The sequence below is a fragment of the Lytechinus variegatus genome, chromosome 9 (genome assembly GCF_018143015.1).
Source record: "Lytechinus variegatus isolate NC3 chromosome 9, Lvar_3.0, whole genome shotgun sequence".
Lineage (NCBI taxonomy): Eukaryota > Metazoa > Echinodermata > Echinoidea > Temnopleuroida > Toxopneustidae > Lytechinus > Lytechinus variegatus.
This window is the reverse complement of record NC_054748.1, coordinates 73,132-84,974: the sequence shown is the minus strand read 5'-3', so window position 1 is coordinate 84,974 and position 11,843 is coordinate 73,132. Positions and strand designations below refer to the sequence as shown.

Below are 11,843 nucleotides of genomic sequence, written 5' to 3'. Positions count from 1 at the left end.
AACGACAGCGACAAAAGCAATAAAATGCAATGATAAAAAAATACGAATGACTAAGTAGATTTGTATTTTTTCCATCATTCTCAAGTTATTGGCTAAATACACTCATCAATACATTTTCAAATTGAACACTTGTTTTTTTTAATTGCAAATTGTCAGACTCCAAAACAAGAAGATATATCAAAATACCCATTAGTTCCTTCCAAATCTTAAAACTTTACAAAAATTGTCTTCATGATTTTAGCAAATAACGTCTTTAAACTAGTGGGTAAAAAAAGAGAGTAAAATTCTTACTACAAACAGACAGAAAAACATGTGCTGTAGTGTATCTTTAACCTCAAGCTAAAACTTATCATGTATTATTTCTTTCTTGAATAACATTCATCAAGAAAATTTAACAGTTGGATATTCTGGAATAAAATGATGATACCAGGTGTGTGAGTGATGACAAATAAAGACCTGACAATTTTGTAGAGAGTTGGGGGATTAAATTGAATGAGTTCTCAAACTATTATACAGAAAGGGGGGATATCAAGCTTAAAATGAAAAGCAAAAATAACTAAAATCAGCGTAAGAATTCTCACACCCCTGATAAACCGATAAAACATTACCTCTTGGAAGGGTGGGGTGTCTGTATTAACACATTTGGCTTTTGAAAATGAATTCACAAAAACCTAGCTGATTTTCACCCTTACATCCTTACTAGTAATATATCATGCAACTATCGAGTTTCACAATACATGTCAGTCTAAATTGGATGATTGTTATTATTAGAGAGTATGAAGTATTAACACAATACATTTAAGCACAATACAGCTAGTAACATTCTGGGTTTTTTTATGGGTTTAAGATAGTACCAAGAACAATGAAAACATGCCAAACAAATGAAAAAAGGGTAATTCTTTTGCATCCATATGTGGACGATTTGTATAAGCAATTTACACATGTAAGTATAGCAGATAAGTGACTATTCTGAACTTTATATTTGACTGTATATATAAAATATATTTAAAGGACTTCATAATTATATCACTATAAAAGCACAAACTAGTTGAAGCAGTACAGTTTCATTATATAATACACTGCTCTAAAGCTGAAACCAGATTTGAAAGTGCTATCAATATTAAAACTAAACTTATGTCGAAGTCAAAATCACAAGAAAATTAATATTGGTATCAGTTACCCAGCTAGAAAATAAAGAAGAAATTATATGAGAGCCCTGATCCCGGAAAGACCATGGGGCAGAGCCAACTCCTTCACATTTTTCACAAGTGTAGACAGAGTTTCATCATCAGAATTGCAGTCTGGAGTTCTCAGAAGATGTTTCTAGTTTGGTTACTTCAACAGTTCAAAACCAGGGCACACTATTAAAATCCAGTCACTACCGATTCAACTGTCATGTCACCAAATCAGATCACATCTGCGGTGTTCAGGGAATTATCAATGACCCATCTGACAAGCGTGTCGGCCCCTGGATCCAACCTATGTATGTAGAATGAAATACAAATCATCTGTTTGTTTTCAAAGTTTTTTTGTCAATCCAATATCAAGTTTGTAGGATAGCAGACTCAATATCTTAAATTGTCATTACCAAACAAAATCCTGCCCAGTCAGTATGGTACTAAAATATATTTTATACACTCTATTTACCACTGATAATTACAGCAAATATTTCAATTAGATGTTTCCAATTTATAAGAAAGTTTCAGCTGAAAATATGATCACATGTCAAATTTTCAATGCTCTAGGGCAGTACACCAAGCATTTGTCATAATGGGAATAATGCTCTTTTACAACTTAGAAATACATGTATATCTGCTAAATTATAACATATTTCAAAATTGATATTTCCTGGTTATAACTTTGAGTCAACGTAGTTTTATAACTTCATTGTTTACTAGATTTGCAATTGAAATTCATTTTGGTAGTGAGTGAAAATCAATGGATTGCTTATACTGACAGGATGTCATGTGAGGAACACTATGAAAATTCTCACCTGGAACTGTATCTGACCATCAGCATTGTTAAATAGCAAGTGTACCAGTTCCAGGACTTCTCTCGTTTGTTCTCTGAAACATCGTTTATTGTATATACTGCATCTGAAAAAAATGAAAATATCTTCATCATCATGATTATGATCAGATCTGAGGTGCAGTTATTAATGTAGATTATTTCATTTTCTGTAAAATGTCATAGAGACAAGAGCGAGGAAGTGGCCACCAAACAACAAAGTATAAAGCTCTATCTACATTAGATGTAGACTAAGTTTGGACTTAATAAGATGATTTATTTAAAACATAAATCCCCAGTAATCCTTGGTTTAAGTAAGGACTCAACTTATTTTCCCACATGGGTTGGCCACTAAATTTACCAAATTAGTTCATGATCTCAGCATTCACACCGTTATTTATTTATAGAGAGCCCCCCCCCCTCCCCCGCGGGAGGGGGTTATCTTTCCATTACATATGTTTGAAAGTACTTCTAGGAAATTAGATGATGACTTCCTAAAGTAAAGCAGACAAAAGAATCTATGTATTCATTTGAGATTTTTTTATGGAAATTTGTTCCAAATACTATTCATGTGGGCACTTGTGAAGACACGTTAGAACTTAAGGAGTACGAGTTAACGCAATGACAATGCAATTCTTGTAAATTAGTCTAGATCTAGGACTAAACTAATGCCCCTAGGCCTATAGATGATTATTCCACCAAGTCCTCAGCCTTCATTAAATATATTTTGTCTTGATTAATGTTATAAAACATTCTAACCCTTATGGTTTGACTAAACTTACATTCAAGTTCAATTGAGTGACAAAAAAAGGACACGCAATACTCCGTTCAATTTTTACTGACACGAAAATAAATATGTGGGGCAATGTATGTAGAGATTGGATGTTATTTTAAGGATTTTTTGTATCAGAGACGTTTAAAAAGGGTTGAAATCACTCAAAATGACTTTAAAGGCTGCATTGCATTTATTTCATTTCCTACATTTACAAGAAAACTCACCATTTCATGGTCTTCGCCTGTTCCAAACTGTAAATATTTGCCTTCCGTCACTTCGTGAAAAAACTTCTGAGTGCAAAGCGTATTCGTTTGTTTTCACGTATTGACGGCTGCTTATCCGTCACTTCGTAAAAACAAGAAATCCTTTTACCCGGTATTTTCTTGTATGTCATGTCGTCATAGCAACGTAATTAGACATTTTTGTGATCTGAAACTTTTTGAGGTTCAAGATATAAGTCATAGATGTCCAAAAATGCAAAAAACTCAAAATTGAAAAAAATGCAATTTTCCTCGTATCCGTCACTTCGTGAAAACAGGGACGAATTGTAGAATTGGGACAAAAATGTCATTGAAAAGAGGAGGCAAGATTTAGCATAAAATTTATACATAAACACAAGTGAATTAAATGATATCAAGTCTTGTAATGGCATTATGTTCAGTTTAGAAAATAGAGGCTTTGTATGAGTGCGGTAAGGAGCGTTTGAAATAATGCGAACTACCTTTTTTTGTAGAATACGTAGTTTATCTAAGTGTGATATGAAGGTGTAGCCCCAGACAACATTGCAATAGTTCAAATGGGGTAGTATGATGCTATTGTATAAAGTAATCAAAATTGATTTAGGAATATAATGTCGTAACTTGGACAGAACACCAATGGATCTTGATATCTTTGTACTAATAGAATTAATATGAGATTTCCAAGAAAGATGTTCGTTTAAAGTCACACCGAGGAATTGTATATTGTCGACCCTTGTGATGATATTACCACCAATGTGAACATCAGGAAGATTAGATGGTACATTCCTTCCTTTTGTTCGAATAATCATATATTTGGTCTTTTCAAGATTAAGGAATAATTTGTTGCAAGCAAACCATTTGTTTAATTTATCCAATTCAATGTTCGCTAACGATACAAGATGATGTATATTTTTGTGTGACATTGAAACAGTGGTATCGTCAGCAAACAGAGAAAAGTTTAGTCTTGGAGAACAATTGATAATGTCATTTATGTAAACAAGAAAAAGAAGTGGGCCTAATACAGATCCTTGTGGAATTCCACATGATACATTACTAAAATGGGATTTGACACCATCGATCACTACATATTGATTTCTGTGTGATAAGCCCGGGGGGGGGGGGCCACTTACATTGACGAGTGGATACCATGCGCGACCAAAAAAACACGTAAAAAGGATGTCTTTTTCACGATAGGGCACGTTACGTACGTAACGTGATAAGGGTGTCAAAAACGCAAAAATAATGAAAAAAGGGTATCTATTTCACTAGGAAAATTACGTGTTTAGGGTCGAATTTGCGGGGATGATGAGACAAAATTAATATGTCTTAAAAAGGATGTCCTTTTTGCCCCAACACTACGTGTTTAGAGTCCGATTTGCGCGAGGTGTAGAAGGTGGGGTCGTACTAAATCAAATAAGGTAAAGCCGACGACCGAAGGACCCGTAACAATAAAACATTCCTGTACTTGTTTAGGGGTTCATTTCAGGGAATATTTGCCAAGAGTATCGTTTTGTTTCCAATACTTGTTAAGGGTAGGGTTTCACACGCCAATACTTGTTAAGGGGTGCATTTTCAGAATATGGAAATTACGTGTTTAGGGTGCTTTTCGAGACCCCATGGTCGCGCATGGTATCCACTCGTGAATGGAAGTGGCCCCCCGGGGTGATACGTAACTATAAAACCATTGGAGTGGGACCCCTCTGATTCCATAAAATTCTAGTTTTTTTAACAAAATGTTGTGATCAATGGTGTCAAAGGCCTTAGATAGGTCCATAAAAACACTTAGGCAGTAATTTCCAATGTCTATTTTATCAGATATCACATTAAATAAATTCAGTACACCGAGATCGGTTGAGAAGTTCTTCCGGAATCCAAACTGCTGGGGTATTAAAATGTTATTGATGGAAAGAAATTTGTAAAGTCTAATGTGAACTATTTTTTCTAACAATTTGGAGAAAAAGGGCAATAATGCAATTGGTCTGTAGTTAGTAATGTCATGTTTGTCGCCCTTTTTGTAAATTGGAATGACCTCAGCTGTTTTTAGTTTGTCGGGAACAATACCATGAGAAAGTGATTCATTGAAGATGTGACAAAGAGGATTGATAATAGTGTGAATGCATTTGGGTACATTGTTACATAAATAATCACAAAATTGCGATGAAGAAGTTTGAATTTTTTCTTGAGTTAACTTTCCAATATTGATGAAATAGCTATTGAATACCTCAGCAATGGTTGATTTCTTCCAGAACTTTTCCTGATTGAAATACATATAAGATGGTAAGGTGTTTTTTCTTTTACCCAATAAATTGTTTATCCTCGACCAGGTTTTTTTCATATCACCCCTCACTTTATTAAATATTTTTTCGTAGTAAATCCTTTTGCTTCGTCGAATAACACATGTTAATAAATTTTTGTATTCAACGTATTTTAATCGAGTCCGAGAGTCACCATTTTTTATAAACCGATAGTATAATCTTTGTTTTTTCTTGATGGATTTCAAAATGCCATGTGTAATCCATGGTTTGTCGTTTCTTTTCTGTTTAGTTTTTACAAAGGGAAAAGATTCATTATACATTGAGCTGAACTTTTGAATAAATAAGTTATATGACATGTTAATATCTTCATTGCTATAAATAAAATTCCAATCAGTTAAACTTAACTTTTGTTTAAATTTTGAAATATTTTCTCTTGTAATTTTCCGGATTTTGCTGCTGATTGTATGGAAAGGCAAAGATATATTGTTACTCAAGCAAAATATAGGAAAATGGTCCGAGAGATCCGAATAAATAATACCGCAAGTATTGTTCTTGTGGATACAATTAGTGAATACATTATCTATTAGGGTAGCCGAATGCCTTGTTACTCGAGGTGGTCTATTTTTACAAGGAAATAATCCATGGGTAAACATTATATTTAGAAATTCATTTGTTGTGCGATCTATATCATGATTGAGTAAATTTATATTAAAATCTCCAACTATGTATAAATCAGTATTAGAGGGATTTATATCTAATAACAGATCCGTAAGTGTTGCATTAAATGCGTTAATATCTGTATTTGGTACCCTATAGATACAACCAACCAATATTGGTTTACATCTACCTTTTAACTGTATTTCAATAAAGATAGTATCACAATGATCACTACTGAGGGATAAATTAGAGCATAGATGGAAATCAACATCATCTCTTATATACAAGGCTACTCCACCGCCTTTTTTGTTAAGTCTGTCAACGTGAATGAGTGAATATCCATCAATATTAAACATATGAACCGAGATGTTGTTTCGAAACCATGTTTCGGAAATTCCAATAACAGTGAATTTGTAATTCAATGAACTAAGGAGCAGTTGCATATCATCATAATTCCGAATGAGACTTCTTGAGTTTATATGTAATATGGAAAAATTATCTGGAGTAGCCTTGTATATTCGTGCGAAATCATCAGAAAATAGATAATTGCACGATTCACTAGTTACATTGTCATCACTGGAGAGTGAATCCATAATTACCGGAGAATCGTTGAATTCAGTATATTTGATATTTAGATTGAACGGGTTGACAGACAAGGAGTGGTACCTATCCTCATCGATACATCTATCTAAATGAAAGAAGGTGAGAATACATAATAAAAATGAGTCATCATCTATGTAATGGTTGAAAGGAAATATTTGCGAGTTGCATTGAACACAGTATGCGTTGTCTTCAAGAGACTGGACTTTAAAACGATTGTGGCAGAGGAATTTGTTGCCCCTCATGAGAGGGAGAAAAGAGGAAAAAATGGAAGGGCTGTTGCAAGAGAGTACAAAGTTACAAACTACAAAAAAAGTGATCCGAATGAAAGTCTGGTATAAAACAACTGTCTTGGGAGGAAAACCCACTCTACCAAAACCACAACGTAATTAGCATGCGAATTCAAGCCTGAGTAAATTCAGTATAATAAGAGCCCTGATGTCATATGAAGTAAGTAGGCAATACATTCATTTGGTACAATGCCATTCAAGGTGGTAGGTAAGGTTTTAGTCCATGATAAGAAAAATGCATTCAGATAATAGTTATAATGACAGTGTTACCAAGTAAGTTACAGCGATGCCGGGGAAAAACAGTTCAACCCCTTTTTATAATGTAAGACGTAATAGATTGAGAATTCAAAAAAGTTTGTATCAAATGAATGACAACAGTGCTCCAGTGAAACAAGTCTGCAATTGTGATAAACTGACAGGAAAATGTATGTTTGGCATGCAATCATTGGTATGTGGTTTATATAGAGCTCTTATAATGTGTGATGTAATAGCTAAAAAGCAACAATATACAACATGCTTTTTACAATGTAGCATTGCATAAAAATGACAGTGCATGCATACATGCATGTGTGTACATCAGTTAACCACTATTTGACTTGACTATGTCAAAAGATTTATGAAAAATATCATGTTAGAGAGAAATCACTTTAGATAGTAATAAACACAGCTAAACAGACAGAACTAAGTTGCAGAGAATAATCACGCAGCTCAATACAGGGTTGCACATTGTATCTCAAAACTTGTACAATTTAGAAAAGACATATTTATGAATATGTAATTGTTTGAGTCCAAGTATGATAAATCATAGTTTTTCAAACAAAAGAAATATATTTAAATATACCATATGTGATAGTGAATGCTGTTAGAATTCCAACAATCTCAATGTGTATCAAGGTTGAAATGGGTAAGCCCCTATTTATGATGGTTGAAATTGTGTATCAGAAATTCAGTCACATCATAAGTACATTTAAAATTAAATAATAGAGCCAAAATGTCCAGCAATGAAGATAGGAACATCTTCATCAGAGACGTTAAGTAACAACATGAATAGATGTAAGAACTGGTGAGTACTGAGGAAAAAGGTAAGATTTAAAAAACTTACAGTTGTGGAACTGGACGCTAGCTAGCATGGTCATGCAAGGCCATAAATCAGTGATTATCAGATAACTGAGTGAATTAAGGATATCATATAATTTTACAGATATGATGCCATATTTTCTTTTTTTTTTTGCACAACATACAATTCAGGATGCAGTATGGTTTTTAAAAATGTGAAAAATATTCTGAGTTAGGTATCATGTGAAGTAGTAAAATCAGATAATTGAGTAAAAAGACATTTTATCATTTAACAGATGACTATGTCTTATTACAGTAAATTTAAAAAGCAGTGTGGTTAAAAATGTGGAAGGTATTGCAATCGAAATATGTCATATAATAATTAGAAATGCCATCAGTCAGGATAGCCTAGTGAAACTAAAGCTGAGGCTTTGATATGATACCTGTATTAAAAGTGGTATATAAGATAAAAGATTTGTCAATCTTAAATGACAATTATAGGTCTATTTTGGTAAGTAATGTAGAAGAAGATTATGCAAAGATGATCCACATTCATTTATATTACAAGTAGAGCATGAATCTAATTCTCAATATTAATTTTTATGATCGGTGCATGGTAACTCCAAGATGAGGTTATATAGTTAATGGTTCACTGGTGAATTTATCAAATATATAAACACATAATTCATTGTACCGAGCATAAGTTAAAGATTTGGGGACGCCAAATGGCAACAGGTATAAACTGTTTAAACTGTCCGTCATTAGTCGCATTCATGGGTATTGTTGATTGACTCAAGTTCGGATTTATGGCGAGTCTCAGTTTAAAAACAAATTGCAATAACCTCGTACGCAGGATAAATGGGAAGTAGCAGCAGAAGCTAGGCGAGATAAGATATACTCATGGATATTTAGTCCATGTTGTGAGACTTTGTGATTTTGGCCTTGATTCGAGTATGAGCTTTACGCCAATTAGTCGAATTCTCGTTGACACATTTTTGTTTTTCCGTAGATGATAAGCTTCTTTCTCAATTTGATAGCGTATTTTTCTAAGCTCGGCTGGTAGGTCAGAACGTATCGAGATCCGCGGGTAATCGCTGCGAAGACTCTTGCTTACGTCGTCGTTTGGTCGTCGCTGTAACCTATCGAAAGCGTTGAATACTTCATCGCGGTCGGACATCGAAACAAATCGAACGATAATGGGGTCGGGCGTTTTGATGTTGTCGTTCGGCTTTCTGGGCAGTCGATGGACGTTATTAAACATCATCCTGCTCGTCTTAGATGCTGGTAGATCGAGAGATCCTATGACGTTCCGGACAACCTCTTCGACGTTTTCATCTGTTTTTTTCTCGATACCATAGAAGAGCAAATTTCTTTTCCTCTCATGAATTTCCTGTGCGATGATGGCGTCGTGCAGGTTTTGCTCACATTCTTTCTGTTTTCTTATTAATTCAGGAATAACTTTGTTTTCGATGGCTTCCACACGGGACGCAGAATCAGTTGCCGCTCCTTGTAACATAGATATAGTAGATTTCATGTCTTTAATCTCTTCTCTGATATTAGAAATGTTGAAAACAACATTATCTAATTTTTCTAGGATTTTAGAAGTAAAATTGTCAAAATGCAGTCTAAAATCAGTCAGTGACTCGGCGGTAGCGTAAGTTTTCGACTTACTTAGTGTAGCTTTGGGCGTGTCCATCTTGCCTGTCGCATTACACGTAGCACCAGTCTGGGATCTAGTATCTGGCATTTTGACCACTTTCCGTAGATGAAGTTCAGCAAGTACAAAGATATATCACGTAAAAATGTCAGAATCAGCTTACAGGCAGAAAATCATTTGTCATGAGTTATCGTAGAAGTGGATTAAGAGGGATTTTTCTAATAAAACACAGAGCGTTTAAAAATCAATCCTCCATGTCCAAGTGCGCCCTCACATCTCATGTCTTTCTCTCTCAATCCCTCTCTCAAGAAATCAGATGTTTTAGCTAAAACCTAAAAGTGATGTTATATTAAAGTGAATTTATACTTTTTATAGGGTGAGGGCTTGGGAGACCCGATTTGAACCGAAATGAAAAGAATATCCTTATTCATTGTTGTTGACGCATCAACAAATTAATGCCCCCCCCCCCAGTTCTAATAACATCCTGTCATAAATTGGGAAGCGGATGTGATCACAGGAGAGGGGTCGGCGTGGACGGGGAGCAAGACTCTCCCGGACTGTTGACAATAACAAAAGAACCAAATAAAAAAAAATCGATGAGCACAACCAGTTTTGCTGGTGTTCGCTTTTTTGCGCGTCTTCTTTTTATGATGTGAGAAAGAACAATTTCCCCCGATATAAGAGGGATTTTTGCTCTCCCCCCCCGGCCCCCTACCCCGCTTATTATGATAAAGGTTTATAAAATATCAATACCGAAATGAGATAAAATGACAATAAGTGGGGCTCTTGCCTTCCGTGCATGATGTGATGTCGAAAGAACACACCAACGTCGGATCGTAATCGACAACCCCTTTAAAGAAATCAAAGAAAGATCGTGGCACAAAAAGGAGGCAGTGAAATATCATGAGTCGACCTCGCGCATGACCGATGTCATAAACACGTCGTAACGTTGTATCGTAATCAACGATCATTGTGACTATTCCAGCGAAAGGAAAGGATAAATAAGCACTGAAAAAATGTCAAGACTCGGGGAAGGCATTCGTCCGAGAGTACATGCATGTATCTATATGTCGAAAAGTTTAGATTCATTGCGATAATAGCTTCGACGTTCAAGCCGGGGTGACCAGATTTCACAAAATTAAATACGGGACAATCGGCAAAGCACTACATAGGATCGACCGAGCCAGGCCAAAAAAATCAACAAAAAAAAAGGCCACACAATGTTAGACTTGTTAACAAAATATATCAAGAAAGGGAAGGGTTAGTGGAAGAAAGAAGGAAGCAAGAAATGAATTGAGAGGAAAGAAAGAAAAAAAAATGAAGTAAAATTTAAAGGAAAAAGTATAATTAAAAGGTTGGAAGAAAGAATAAAAGACAGATAACGGTTTCTGTCATTACGAAAAAAGTAAGAAAAAAGAGAAAGAAAGAAGGGAAGAACGAAAGAAAAATAATTCCTTCATTATTTGAAAGAAACAAAGACAGAAGAAAAACGGAAAGGAAACAGGGAAGGAAAGAAGGGAAAGAAATAATAAGGGAAAAGAATTAAAAGGGAAACAGAAATTAAAGAATGAAAGAAAGGATGAAAGGAAAGAAAACAAATAACATCTTAAATCAAAAATTCAACCTACAACAGATCCCGATCACGCTAATTTAAAAACATAATGGTCTATCACAAAATAATCGAAGTACATGTACATGTAAACATAGTGCAATGTACGTACCCTAGGATTTCCTAGGGTAAGTGCAGGCACGGTCAATATTACATAGCACGCAGGAAACCGCGGGCCCGTCTAAACGCCCTAGACTGTTCCCTTTGAATACCCTCGGTTAGACGCGAAAGCCCCCTAGGCTGTTTGCGTGCTCGGGCGTGACGTTTCCCGCGGCCGGCACTGTACTTTCAACAAAATAGTTATATGAACGAGCCAGTTACATCCAAATGAGAGAGCCGATGATGTCACTCAATCACTATTTCTTTTGTTTTTATTGTTTGAATTATACAATATTTCAATTTTTACGAATTTGACGATTAGGACCTTCTTACCTAAGCACAAAATGTTAAAATAATGGAATTCCACGTGTTCAGGGAGGAATGAAACTTCATTTCACATGACAATGACGAGAAAATAAAAATATTTCATATTTCATATAATAAAATACAAAAGAAATAGTGAGTGAGTGACGTCATCAACTCTCTCATTTGGATGTAACTGGCTTGTTCATATAACTGTTATGTTGAAAATAAGCGAAACTTTAAAATGCCATAACTTTCTTATTTTACATCCGATTTTGATGAAATTTTCAGTGTTA

At 34.9% G+C, this 11,843-nt stretch overlaps 1 long non-coding RNA gene across 1 annotated transcript; it reads right to left on the bottom strand.

Annotated features, from left to right (window-relative positions):
* Positions 1 to 895: 895 nt before the first annotated feature.
* Positions 896 to 3,160, bottom strand: LOC121421715. The gene is made up of 3 exons (XR_005971030.1): positions 3,007 to 3,160; positions 1,994 to 2,096; positions 896 to 1,479 (listed from the first exon to the last, which is right to left on the bottom strand). It is a non-coding gene; the product is annotated as an uncharacterized LOC121421715 (long non-coding RNA).
* Between the last annotated feature and the right edge of the window lie 8,683 nt (positions 3,161 to 11,843).